Source organism: Triticum dicoccoides, chromosome 1A, assembly GCF_002162155.2.
Source record: "Triticum dicoccoides isolate Atlit2015 ecotype Zavitan chromosome 1A, WEW_v2.0, whole genome shotgun sequence".
NCBI lineage: Eukaryota > Viridiplantae > Streptophyta > Magnoliopsida > Poales > Poaceae > Triticum > Triticum dicoccoides.
The window spans coordinates 578,168,419-578,182,251 of record NC_041380.1 but is presented as its reverse complement, the minus strand read 5'-3'; the positions used below and the strand labels follow the sequence as shown (position 1 = coordinate 578,182,251).

At 43.6% G+C, this 13,833-nt stretch overlaps 1 pseudogene; it reads right to left on the bottom strand.

The window, feature by feature from the left end:
- Positions 1-7,549: 7,549 nt before the first annotated feature.
- LOC119340699 lies at positions 7,550-8,655 on the bottom strand (annotated as a pseudogene).
- Between the last annotated feature and the right edge of the window lie 5,178 nt (positions 8,656-13,833).

Below are 13,833 nucleotides of genomic sequence, written 5' to 3'. Positions count from 1 at the left end.
CTCTTCACCTCAACCTTACTTCAGAAATTTATGCTCAAGGATATATGTGCTCTCCGACTCTTTAAATTTGGCATTTTATGCGCGGTAGAATTACCAAAACAAATACACATGTATGAAACTACTACGCTTGCTCTGCTTTATCAATGAACACTCTTGCTGCTGCAGTTCTATCGCCATGTCTTGGATTTGTAACAACTAACAACCAACATGCAACTATTACTCATTTGGATTGATATAAGAATCCTGTCATACATGGACGTTAACTAATTCGTCAGCTTGATTAGTGCGCATAGTCCAGACTCAAGAGGCGCCACAGCCACTAGTAAAATAATATAGATGGGAGAGGTTAGCATCCAGGCAGCACTTGCCTGGCGTCCAGGCGTGAGGAATCGGAGGCCTGGCTGTGGCTAAACACTTGCCTGGACTAAACACCTTTCCCAGGCCAGGCTAGTGTTGGATGACTCAGGATTCGAACCAAACATTGCCTAGGCAAAATCCAGGGAGGCCCCAGGCCAGGCGTATCATGCCCAAGACATGAACCAAACTGGCCCTTAAATCCATTAAGCGTCGCGTGAAGGGCGGCCAACCAACTATGTCATGTGGCACAAGCTGGTTGGACGCGGTGAAAAAACTTTTGAGATATTATTTTTAGATGGAGGTGAGGAATTTTTTTAAATGCTTGACCCACACATTTTTTAAAATGAAGAGCTATGCAAAGTGGGGCTCACAGGTAAGTTGCGTTGATGATTTTTTCTTTTCTTTTTTTACTTCTTTTTCTAGATGGAGGCGAGGACTCCATCTATTTTTTACAATGAATATGCACACAACTTTCTCTCAAGCGGTGTCATAGGGTGACATCCCAACCACTAGTAACATCCTTAAAAGTGAAGGTTTTTCCAATCACTTGCCAAGGCTTGGATACAGAGCACATCCTTAGGTCCTTTCCTTGCCAGCAAAAAGAATTCCCATGCAGGTACTTAGGCTTGCCTCTCCACTTGAGGCGGCTTGGCGGTAAGACATCCAATTCATCCTTGATATGATGGGTTCCAGGATGGCATGTTGGAAGGGGAAGCTATTCAACAGGACTAGCAGGTTCACACTCATTAATTCGGTCCTAATACTGTGCCTCATCTTGTTTCTAAGGCTGGTCATAGTGGGGAATAACTTATACTAGTGTCATGCATATGACACTAGTCTAAGTTACTATCTCCATAGTGCAAAGTAATATATTAGTAATGTCATAGATGGCTTCATTTATCAGCTCATATACTCATTATGCCTCGGAAAGCGCTATGTTACTGTAACATATTATGTTACCGCAAGCACCTCTTTCCTCATTAAATACTTGCCACATAAGCAAAATTATTTTGGGATGTGTTAAGTTACTACCTAAGTTACCCCACTATGACTAGCCTAAGACTAGTCACAATGGGAGTAACTTAATTAGTAACATCACACATTTCAATACAAGATTGCTTATGTGGCAGCTAATTAATGAGGAGAGATGGGTTTGTGGTAACTTAGGTAATTACTGTAACATCACACATTTCAAAGTATAATGAGTCTATAGCCTAATAAATGACCTCTTTCATGATACCAATCATATGTTACTACCCACTATGGAGGTAGTAACATAGAGTAGTAACATCGGCAACTTACTACTCTATGTTACTCCCTAAACCCTAAACCCTAAACCCGATTCTGTGGTGACGTGTTTTTTCTTTTCTTTTGCTGGGAGATTGCTGGGTGCCGTTAAAATGAAAATGAAAATAAAAATAATAATCACCGGTTTCAGATGTCCAATACATCTAAGCCGTACGTAGGTATTATTAGCTGATAGTGCATGCATACAAAAACAATCATATACAACTAAGGCCCCCGTTTGATAGCAAAGTATGTTTTAAGTATTCTTATAATTTTCCAATTACCATGATTTTAATTATTGTGAGTTATTAATCCAATAACTAAAAGAAGAAAAGGAGTCGGTTGCCTGGAATTCTAATACTTGTGGTGGTGCATTTCAAAGAAAATATAAACAAAAATAATGTTTTCTAAGAAAGAATAAATTAGTGACAGTAGGATTACCCTTAAAGACGAAATAAAATAAAATAAAATAAGAACTAAAATCAAAATCAAAATGATGAAGTTCTCTAAGTAAGAATGAATTAATGGCATTAGTATTATCTTTAAAAAGAAAGAAAAAACATAAGGCAATAATGACAACATTTGCACCTAATAATTTGCTGTTTTTATAATATACAAGAATAAGCATATAATAGTGAAATTAAAAGAAAAATCTCCTAAGAAGAAATTAGTTAGTGGCATTGGTGTTACCTATTACCCCTAATAAATAAATAATAACTAAATAAAATTTAAAATAATAAAGTTTTACAAGGAATAGTTTTAAAAACTTGCACACAACTTTACAAGGAACAATTTAAAGAAATTAGTTATTAGCATTGGTATTACTCTTTAAGAAGAAAACATAATGCAAAAAATGTTTAAAAAACTTGCACACAACTTTACAATAAAATTGCACTTTTTATAGGATGCAAACAACAATCATATAATACTATACATATTGCATATTGTTTGTGTATATACATTTACACTCACCCAACGCCAAAAATCTATCCTACTTAAAAATAATGTAAGGATTTGTCGTCCACCTCATCCTTCGTCCAACACCCCCCCCCCCTCTCTCAACCTCGATTTATCCTATTTTTTGTTTTTTCGTTAGTTTTCCTTGAAAAACCGTCTTAATGATTTTGTCTTTTATTGATTACAAAATAAAATTATGTTATATTTGGCAAGAAAATAAGTGGCATGACATTATTTGATAAAGTTTATTTAGGTAGGTAAATCACATGCATGATTTGATAAACAATTTTTTATACTATCACATTAATATCACAGGTTAACCATGAGATAACATACAAGAATATTTTTACCACGTTGCAAAGCACGAACAATTATCTATACTTACAAATGAAAAAAGGAAAACCAACTAATAAATTAAAAAAATGGAGAAACACACAAAACAGAAAAACATTAAAAAACTACTCCAGTAGTGTAAAGAACGCTCTTATATTATGAGACGGAGGGAGTAAAGGGGAAGAAGGGAGGGTGGCCACCTTCAGCCCCATAGAAATCGACTATACCAAATATATGTCTAATAAAGAAAACAACCCAATCTAGCTCATATAATAGCATAGAAAAAAGCATGAATCTCAAAGCAAAAATCAACAGCCATAAAAATCAATTGGGTAATCATCATTTAATAGATGAACAAGCGGATCATTAGGCATCAACAAAGTGCTCCCAACCTATCGTGGCACCAATCTATGATTCCTAGGAGGACAGTGATATCCCCAACCCACTAGGGTTCAAGTCATAGACTTGACACTGGTGCTTGTATTTTATTTAATTGATTTCAGGCCTTTCGACGATGTGCGTTCAGTGGGAGAAAACATTCCCGTGTCGACAATGAAGGCGTCTGTATCAATCTCAAAATGATGTGATGACTCAGTCCCTCGGAGGTGTTGCTAGGGATAGGATGTGCATGCATGCGTTCATAGAGATAAGTGTATGTGCGTGAATATGAGTGTCTACGTCGGTAATGTGTTTAATAAAACACGTCACGGCACCGCAACTTGCGATTTACCTTTTTCTTTGCAACCTTTAAAACATGGCTCGATCGATCCAGTGGTCGATCTAGATGGTGTGCAGCGGCCACCCTAAAAAAATGGCTAGCATTTATATCATGGGATTAACTAACTGACGGATACCCTTTGGGGGACAGCCACATCAGGAACTATGGAAAGTGCCTCAACACATCATGTGGCAAGCTCCAACGCCGCAACGTGTCGCACTTTGGGGGGACACACAGGAGAACTTTTTTTTTCTACATGTTTTCTGGTGTTTTTCAGGGTTTTTATCTTGCCTGATTTTCCCTAGATTTCAAAATTGTTTTTACTGTTTAAAAAAGCTCGCGCACCGTTTTAAAACATTTGTGCTTCATGGCGAAGCACATATGTGCTCTGAAAAGTGAAAAGTACAATTGTGCTTATCAGAAAGTGGAAAGCACACGGTTGTGCTTCACGGCGAAGCACAATTGTTATTTCACGTGAAATACAATTGTGCTTCTGGAAACTATAAAGCACATGTGTGCTTCCAAAAAAAGTGAAAAGCATATGCATAGGTGTGCTTGCCAAAAAAGTGAAAACACATAATTTGCTTCTGTTTCTTTTTTTTTCATGTTTTAGCTTTTTTGTTTTCGGATCTTTAGGTTTCCGGTTTTATGGTTTTATCATTTTTTGGTTTTTTTATTTTTATTTTGTAGTTTTTCTCCTGGGTTTTCCGAGTTTATTTTCTTGTCCAAACCTATTAACATGGTACATCTCTACTACCTAAAAGAAACGGAGTGTTCCGTTTCCCCTCTTACGTTCCCCCTCTTCGTCCAACCCTGTGGTACGACTCCCCCTCCCCTCGAGCGATTTTCTTTTCTCCCTCCACTGGTTTTCTCTCCACCGGTTTTCTTCCTACCGATTTTCTTTTCTCCCTCCTCTATCTTTGGTAAACAAATAGGGCTAGAAAAAAGCTCGAAGCTCGTGAGCTAAACGAGTAGCTCGTGACTCGGCTCGAATCGACTCGAACTCGAAGAATAACGAGTCGAGCCAAGCTTTATTTTAAGATCGTTTATACACCAAGTTAAATGAGCCAATCTCACGTGTACTCGTATAACTCGTTAGGCTCGGTATAAAAGATCGGCCACTCTCAATACAAAAAAAGATCAGCCACTCAACACCCTATGTCCTAGGCGCACAACACAAGGCCTAGCCGTTGAAGGCTCAACCGCCTAGGAGACTCATGCGTTACAAGGAAATTACTATTGTTAGTGATATATATGTTTAATATATACATACTCATTTTATAATATTTAAGGGTTTTATGTTCATATCTTTAACGAGCTTAACAAGCTAAACGAGCCAGCTCGCGAGTTATACGAGTCAAGCCAATCTTGGATTTGAGCTCGCTATAATAACGAGTCCAGTCGAGCTAGCTCGTTAACGAAACGAGCTCTAGCGAGTCGAGCCAAGCTGGCTCGACTCGGCTCGAATTCCAGCCCTATAACCAAATAATTCACATAAGGTAACCAAGCGCAATCAATCCAAACACAATCAATTCATGCATGGCAATCAATTCATTCATGACGTGATCAATCTCCTTCCTTCTTTCAATCAAACGGTGATCAATCTCCTTCCTTCTTTCAATCATTTCCTTTCATCTATCACCATGTTTTACCTAGCGTCAATGAAAATGAATCTCTAGGCTGCCGCATATATCTCTTTCTTCTATCTCTGACCGATCCTGCATATATCTCTTTCTTCTATCTCTGGCCAATCATTTGTGCGCATATATCTCTTTCTTCTCTCTTGCATATATCTCTTTCTTCTATCTCTGGCCAATCATTTGTGCGCATATATCTCTTTCTTCTCTCTCTGGCCGATCCTTTGTGAGCACGTTCATCAGTCGTGGAAGAGAACCTATATACGTTGGCGAAACGCCGGCAGCCGGGACAGGCTCATCGGTGTAAAGCACCTCAAGGCCGTCCTCCCGGTGACGCTGCGCCACGGCCGCCGTTGCCTCCGCACTCCGTTCCCCATGTCCGTCGCACCCGCCGAGGTGAGCTCCTTGCATTCACGTATTAGAAACAGGCGGATCAGCTTCTACATGCGCTATACAAACTGGTAAGTGAGCTCCTTTGCTAAATTGCCATCTACTTACTCGAATTCTCACAAATAGAAGTGCAGTCAGAAGGTAACAAGGATGGTATGGTGTGTCTCCATTCACATGGTGTGCAAAAAAATAGTAATTATATTACTAAACTGTTAATGATGCTCTGTGTTATTCTGCAGAGTTGAATTTAGTTTCTATGGTTTTCTTTTTCTGTTCATAGACGAGAGTATAGTCTGAAGGGAAAAAATGGTATGCTCTCAAGGGTGTGCAAGAACAGTGAGATTTATATTATTGAAGGTACTGTTAACAATTTGTTATTTTGCAGATTTGCTCTCAGTTTTTATTATTGGCAGGTGATTCTTGGTGATACTTCTTCCTAGAGAAACATGTTTGGTAAGTGTATTGTAATATTGACTCCCACCTTTTTATTTACATATAAAGAGGACCAATTGGAAATTATAAATTTAAATGTAAAGCTAACTTCTTTTGGGAAATAACATCATGTCGTTCAGATAATTTGATTTCCCTCTGTGATATTATTTGGCTTTAGTATATCTCAGGACAAACTTGTCAGAAGTTCTATGCTTCATAACTAAAACTAATCTTCTTTTTGTTATTTTATTGGCATCATGATGTGTGCCCGTATGCTCCCTTGTTGAAAAATTCAACACCCGGTGCAACGCACGGGCATATACCTAGTTTAGTTTAAAAAATATTGACGCAAGAAACGGAACGATGAAAACAGTTTGTCATTTGGACGTACAATTCAAGAGATAAAATATTTTAAAAAATAATACGGAAAAATCACAAAACTGTCAGGTTGCGACAGGTGTGTCACATGGAGTGGTGCCACTTGTCACCACCGCGAGAGGAGGTAGGAGTGAATTTTGCAAAGGGTACCCTCTAAATAGTGATTTTCATACATCATAGCAAAATGTTAAAAAGCTGAGAATGAAATTATAAGAAGATTTCCACTGCTGGTTAACTGGGCTGAATCTGCCATTAGATCATCCTCGACATATTTTGATAACTTGGCCGGCTTAATGCAGCCTGCCGCGATGAAACATATTCTTATATTGTCTTGTGGGCACTGGCCACATACTGCAAATATACTCTTGGGATCATTGCGCCAATTGTGAAGGAGATAAATGTGACTACAAAGGATTTTCAATCTTGCTCCTTCATTCATGAGGGTCACCTTTGAAATATGGAGGCTCACCATTTAACCAAACATGCTTTACATCTAGTAGAGGGCCGTCATTTGTGGCCTAGAAACCCACATGACTCTTTTGTTATTTCTACAATCCGCTTCATCGAGAAATAAAGTAAAGCATGTTTACCCCAAAAAACAACAATTGCCGACTCCAATGAATCTGATTCAATACCCAAAATCATCAGCAATAATGTTAGGCAAAACCCCATGGTGGTAAAATGACCTAAACTTAAAAAAGAGTTACCTGCGACTACAAATCTCATTGATGGAAGGTTGGACTGAGATTTCTTGCTATCTCGATTATGGGAAATTCCAGTAACACGGAATAGATTATTTTTGGACATCTAAATTGCTAAATTTCCAACCATAATGAACAAGCAGGTGTCTTGCTGTCATATTGAAAAGACACACAGCGAGATATGAGTATTTCACACGAGAAAACACAGGACAATGTACATTGACAATTACTTAACTGAATTTATAAACCATCCCGTGGCATGGGCATACAGACGGTGTTTCTCTTACACAGCATATAATCGTTAAACAGACCCGTAAATCATCTCTCTTAAGAGAAAAACACGCCGTTCCGCGAACGAGTTACATTTTCGAAGCAAGCTTGACGATGAGCTCGTTCACTACAGAGGGATAGGTTACAACAATGTGCTCCCAGTCACTCGTGGCCATAACCTGTCGCAGGTCTTCAGCGGATTGGCCTTTGAGGAACTCCAGACAGGCCTCCTTGAGACCGCAGCAATGGTGCTGCGTAGCTGCACCAAGGATAGCCGTCACCGAGGTCACATCGATGTGTTCCGACAACCTCTCTTCACACATAGATATCAGCCGTTGGAGATGGTACCTATCCGCCGCGGCAAGAAGGTGCCTCAGCCACATAAGAACCTCTGCTCCGTCTTCTTCTGCTTCTCCTTCCATCTTGGGCATTGAGTCCGTGTAGATGAAATCAAGCAAGGCCTTGAACACGTCTGGCTCCATATCATCAACATGTATGGCTCCAATCGTGGTGCCTTCCTTCATGGGGCCGAAGAGCTCCGCCATGAATACCATGGAGCGGGCCGCAAGCACGCACCGGTGAGCAGCGAATGTCTCATTGCCGACCTCGAACGTCACATCGGTGCCGACCTTCGTCGTGAAGAGATGGTTTAGATGCTGACATATGTTAGATGGTGGCACCTTGATGAAGGTAGCAGCTGCTTCGACGATGAGGAAGTCGCACCGGATGGTGAAACAATCATCCTTGAGATGCCCTGACTTCTCAAGGTCCTCTCCTCCTCTTATGAGACGACGGCGTGCCCATGAACGGTCACGGCTAAAGAAGCCAACCTTTTCCCTTGCATGGATTTGTGCGGGCTCTTGTTTTGCAACCTCATCAATGAAACTAAACTGTACATGCACCTTCACCGTCTGTTCAACATCCTGGTCAAGGAAAAGAAAAACAGACAAGAAACCAGCATTGATCGAACGATTACCATTGGGGTAGAACTGCAAAGCCCATTGGTAGCCACCAGCTCTGAAAGAGCAACCCTTGATGTGCACTTTGTTTGGCATGCCTTTGACGTGGGACTAACCTTGGACCACGAGCAGGTGATACCAACTGCCGCTAGCCGTGCCGGAGTAGATCACGGCCGACTCCGCGGACGGCTGCAGCAGCTTGCCTCCCGCAACGACGGTACACCAGCGAACGACATGGTTCCGGTGAGTATGTGCGTACGATCTAGCTTCGTGGGAAGCACTTGGCGAGGAAGGAGGTTTGAAAGGGCTTTCACTTCTTCTTCGGTACAACCCCCCTGGACACATCAACGGTTCAGATTAAAAGATACCCTTTCGTGAGAATAAATGAGTAGGGGTAGGATGGAAAATTAAGGTGGGGGAGGCGTACCGCGGCGTAGCGAGGCGCGTGTCCGTACGGCCCGCTGTACGCCCGTACGTGGGCGGTGTACGCCGCGTGAGGAGGAGGGAGGGCCCACGCGTACTAAACCTAATCCATTAATTCGGCGCGGATTAGGCGAACCATTAACTCCGGCGCAGTGAGCCGTCCCGTCGCCGGCGTTGGTCCGCGGGCGGCGCGGATTCACACGCCACCGCCTGCCGCGCGCCTGCACACGCCACCACTTGACCGCCCGCGCACGCCGCCCTCGCGTACCATGCATTAATCGCCGGTGCCGATTCACACGCCGCCGCCTGCCCTTCTGCGCCCTTGACCGCTCGGCTGCTCACCGGCATTGATCGCCGGCACCCCGCCCCACCCACCACTACGCCCTATAAAAAGCGCCTCGCGCCCTCCGTTGGCTCGCACACCACCCTCGCCTCACCTCTCCTTCTCCCCTTGTCGCCGGCGTCGTCCTCTTGCGCCCTTCACCACCTCGCGTGCCGTGCCTCTCCCTCTCGCCGACGATGGCCCGCCCCAACTTGACGATCAAGGAGGCGGAGGAGCTCGCCCACTTCGGCATCCCCGCCGCGCCCGACGTGCACCTGCCGGCGAGGTGGCGCCTGAGTGTCGACGGCGTTCCCGTTGCGCCGGTGCCCGAGGTCGGCACCCACCTCTTCGCCCGCGCCGTCGGCCTGTACAGGGCTCGCCTGTCGCTGGAGGAGCTCGCCGACCCCCAGTACGCCCCCAACAACCCCGACTGGGCGGACCGCCTCGCCGACGATCACCTGCGGCGCCTCCACGCCTACGCCGGCCCGCGCGCGGCGGCATCAGCTCTAGGACGGCCGCACCTTCGAGGAGGTGGTCACGCCGCACCGCACGCAGGCGGTCGCCGGCGTCGTGCCAGCTCCGCCGGCGTACGACTTTGAGCTGTACCGCCACGGCGAGGCACGCTCGACCCGCGCCCGCCTCAACTTCGGCGCCATGCACCCGCCTGCGCCCCGCGGAGGCCCAGGTGGTGACCGCGGCGCTGTCCGCCTCGGCCCCGGCGATCGCCGTACGACGGGCAGGAACGGCATCGGGTCCAGCCGTACTGCAGGCAGGAACGACGCAGGGTCCAGCCGCGCCCCTCCGGCCGAGCCGCAGCAGCCGCCAGAGCCGGCATTGGTGGCGGAGTACAGGCGGCTGGCGGCGGAGGCCGGCGACCTGGACGACATGCCGGGCTACCTGACGGCGCTCCGGGAGTCGGAGAACATGCCGCAGCCGCCGCCGCTCGTTCAGGAGTACATTCAGGTCGCCCCGGGCGCCGTCCACCCGGAGGACCCGAAGGACTTTCCCGGGTATCACGCCGCGCTCGAGGACTCGATGGCTACGCCGGCCGTGCCCGTGGTGCCCCTCGACGACAGCAGCACCAGCAGCGACGACAGCGACAACGGCGACGACCTCTATGACGAGGCAGACTTCGGCGGCGTGGAGGACGAGTAGTTTAGGATTTATTTGAAAATGTCGTTTAGTAATGTTTAATTATTTTCGTAATGTTCTTTAGTTAAGTTTTATTTCTAGTACTATGCAAAATATCTATGAAAACTATAATGAAATATCGAGTGTTTGAATGGATTGTTTTTAAATGTTGTTGAACAATCAAGTGTTTAAATCGATACTGTTATTTTTAGTTTTAAAAAGAGTTGTATTGTAAAAAAAATGAGAAAAGAATCAAACTAGAAAAGTAAATATAAAACCAAACAATAAAAAATTGACATAATATTCGCAAAACAAGTTAGAAGATTCTTTTTTAAAATCTATTGTATTGTAAAAAATAAAAATCAGAAAAGAAGTAAACTTGAATTGAAAAAAACCTATGAAAACTAGAAAAGTAAATATAAAACCAAACAATAAAAAATTGACATAATACTCGCAAAACAAGTTAGAAGATATATTTTTTTTTAAAAATTGTATTGTACAAATAAAAAATAAGATAAAAATTAAACTTGAATTGAAAAAAACCTATGAAAACTACAAAAGTAAATATAAAACCAAACAATAAAAAATTGACATAATACTCGCAAAACAAGTTAAGAGATTTTATTTTATTTTAAAAAAAGAACGCCGCCACGGAGCCGAGCAAGGCTTAGTAAGTCGCTCCCGATCAAGCCGATCGGCGAAAGGGAACGCTTTTCGGCCCCGCAAGGCCCACGTGCCCAACCAGGCGGCGTTGTGAAAGTAGGCGGTCTATTACTTCGGATCACGTCGGTGTAGGGCGGGGCGCGCTATTTAAACTGGTGCGGGCGAGCTCCGGCAGGCGAGGTGGGACTAAAGATAGAGCTCGCCTGTCACGGCGCTGCGCGTGGACCGCCTAGGTGGGCCGATTTCTATGGGCCGCTGTAAGGCGCGCGTGCGATCGGCCTGTCGCGGCGCTGCGCGTTCAGTAGGCCTAGTGGGCTGCTGGAAGGCGCGCCTGCGAGCGGTCGAGGGCGCAGGGGCGGGGTGGATGGTTTCGTTTAGTCCCACCTCGCCCGCCGAAGGACGCCCAGACCGGCTTATATAGGCGGATTCATGCACCCTAGCAAATAAGATAGATAGTAATAATGTGATTTGACTTTGCATTGCCCGGTCGGGCAGCTGCGGTAGTGCTGCTAGTGCATTGTAAATTCAGATCACATCATTATTATGTATCTTATTTTTGATAGTTTAGCATTTTATGCAAAGTTTGTTTTATTAATACATAAAGATTTGTAATATTTTTGTCCGGTCAGCGTTTTAGTTGTTTCAAATTCATGCATCATATTCATGCATCATATTAAGAAGGTCAATTCTTTGACATCTTCAGAATGGCCTGAAATTTTGCATGTGAGTTAGTATGCCTACTCCCACACATAATCCTAAAATTTATGGTAATACATAAAGATTTGTAATATTTTTGTCCGGTCAGCATTTAAAGTGTTTCGACCGAAAAAATTATAGAAAATTCATAAAATGGCAAAAAGCCACGAAACTTGTACTTTGACGCACACGGCTTTCGCTTCACTGGAATCACCACATTCTTCTCTTCTACCTCGCTATTACCATCTGACAAGGCATGTGACACTTCTTTGCTTATTTTGAGGGACTTGCCATCTTGTAGCTTCTATTTCATCGGTTTTTTAGAGATGACGCTTCTTTTTTTTTCTGACTGCTCCGGGACATCTATAGGATCCTCCTTCTTGTCTTTAAAGCTACTCAAGTGACCAGTACTGAATTTGAACGAATCCCCTTCTTCAGAATCCAAATCATAATGCCCACTGCCATTTCGGCCATTAGGTGTGTGTTTGTCATCATACTGAAATTCTTTTTGAGGATACTTGTTTTCATACCTGGACTCACTATTCTGTCCATACAGATTTTCTTCCTCCTCTGCCATTGTGCCCGGTTTGTACCGTACACCTGTTTTATTCATTTTCTCTAACACTCTCTGCAAAAGTAAGCTCAGTCACATGTTATATCTTTTTATTAATTTATCGAGTTTAATAAAGTGCATACCAGAGTTGTTACATTTTTACCTGTGCGCATAACTCCGGCATACGAAACAATTCCTTACGAATTTCCTTCATATCATTCATAACCCAGTCCATAAAAGGCATTAGATTAGCAGGGACCTCGGACACGTTGTCCACTTTTTTCTTTCCCGTAACGGATGACTTTCGGCTACTATGTTTCTTACTGCTTTCAGCTTGTTCATCTGCAAGTTTTTTCATTCTATACCCCTTCGTAATGCAGTCATCAATCTGCAAAGTGAGTATGCAATGACAACATGAGTACATAACATTCTCAATGCATAATCAATGTGCAAGTAAATAAGCATTATAATATTATCAATCCATGGCCACGACCATTTTCCAGGTCGTACTTGTCTCGTTTCTCCGCTTTAGATTCAGTCCAATTTTTCATTAGGGGAACTTGCAACGACAACGGGTCATTTTTCGGGCCGGTGGTTGGCTGCACCTTCTCCCAATATAAGTACTACAAAACAAAAGACAAAATAAGTTACGAACACATAAATTAAAGGAATATGAAATAGCATTAATTAATAGCATACCTGGAGTAGGGCTAGGTTGCCACATGGCCATTGCCTCACACGGTTGTCCTGCTTGAGTTACCAATCTCCGTCAAATAAGTTCGCAAAGTGAACACCTTAAAATTCAACGTGCTTATCCGCTTCACGTCATGCACCAACGTGTAGTACTCCTTTGGTATGGAGACAGCCGACATGGGTGCAATAATGGTCCCCAGCAAAACAAGAATAGCCATCCGAAGAAATTCATCGTCGGCGGATTTATTCCTCATAATTTTTTGAATCAAGTCATCTATCATTATGTGACCATTTTTTTTGTGAACGTACTGAATAGGAATTTTCTTTATTAACTCTTTTTCTTCTGTCGCAAGAATGCCAAAAACATCCTCACCTTCATTCTTAAACCCAAATATTGAAAACACATCGTCCGGTCTAAGTGAAATAAGGCCTTTACTGCCACTATTTTCTTGTATCATGAATTTTTGCTGTTTGGGTTATAACCTAACAACATAAAATGCAGCAAAAAATCTCTCATTTGTACTGACGGAATGATCAAAATTTCTTCCAAGCCTGTTTCGTAGAACCTAAATCGCTAAGCGGTGGTAAATCTTTCAACGGGACTTATCCACTTCTCTATGGAACATGAAATCACACCATCGATGTCCATACTGCATGTTAATTTTTTCCTGTTAATACATATGATTAAGCAATAGCATCGACATAAATTGTTTGAGGTGGGAAACGTGACCTTAATCCGGGCGACAGCCGCCGAATAACGGCTGTGGCGGAGCCGAAAGCAGGCTGCCCAGCGTCGGCGATCTGCGCCTGCGGGCGTGGGGCAGTCTGTGCCAACGAGCGCCGTTGACTGTGGACGGCGATGGACGGCGCCGCACGTGCGGCAAGATCATCGCGCGCCTGAGAGCGATCGTGGTAGGGCGACTGGGGGCACGG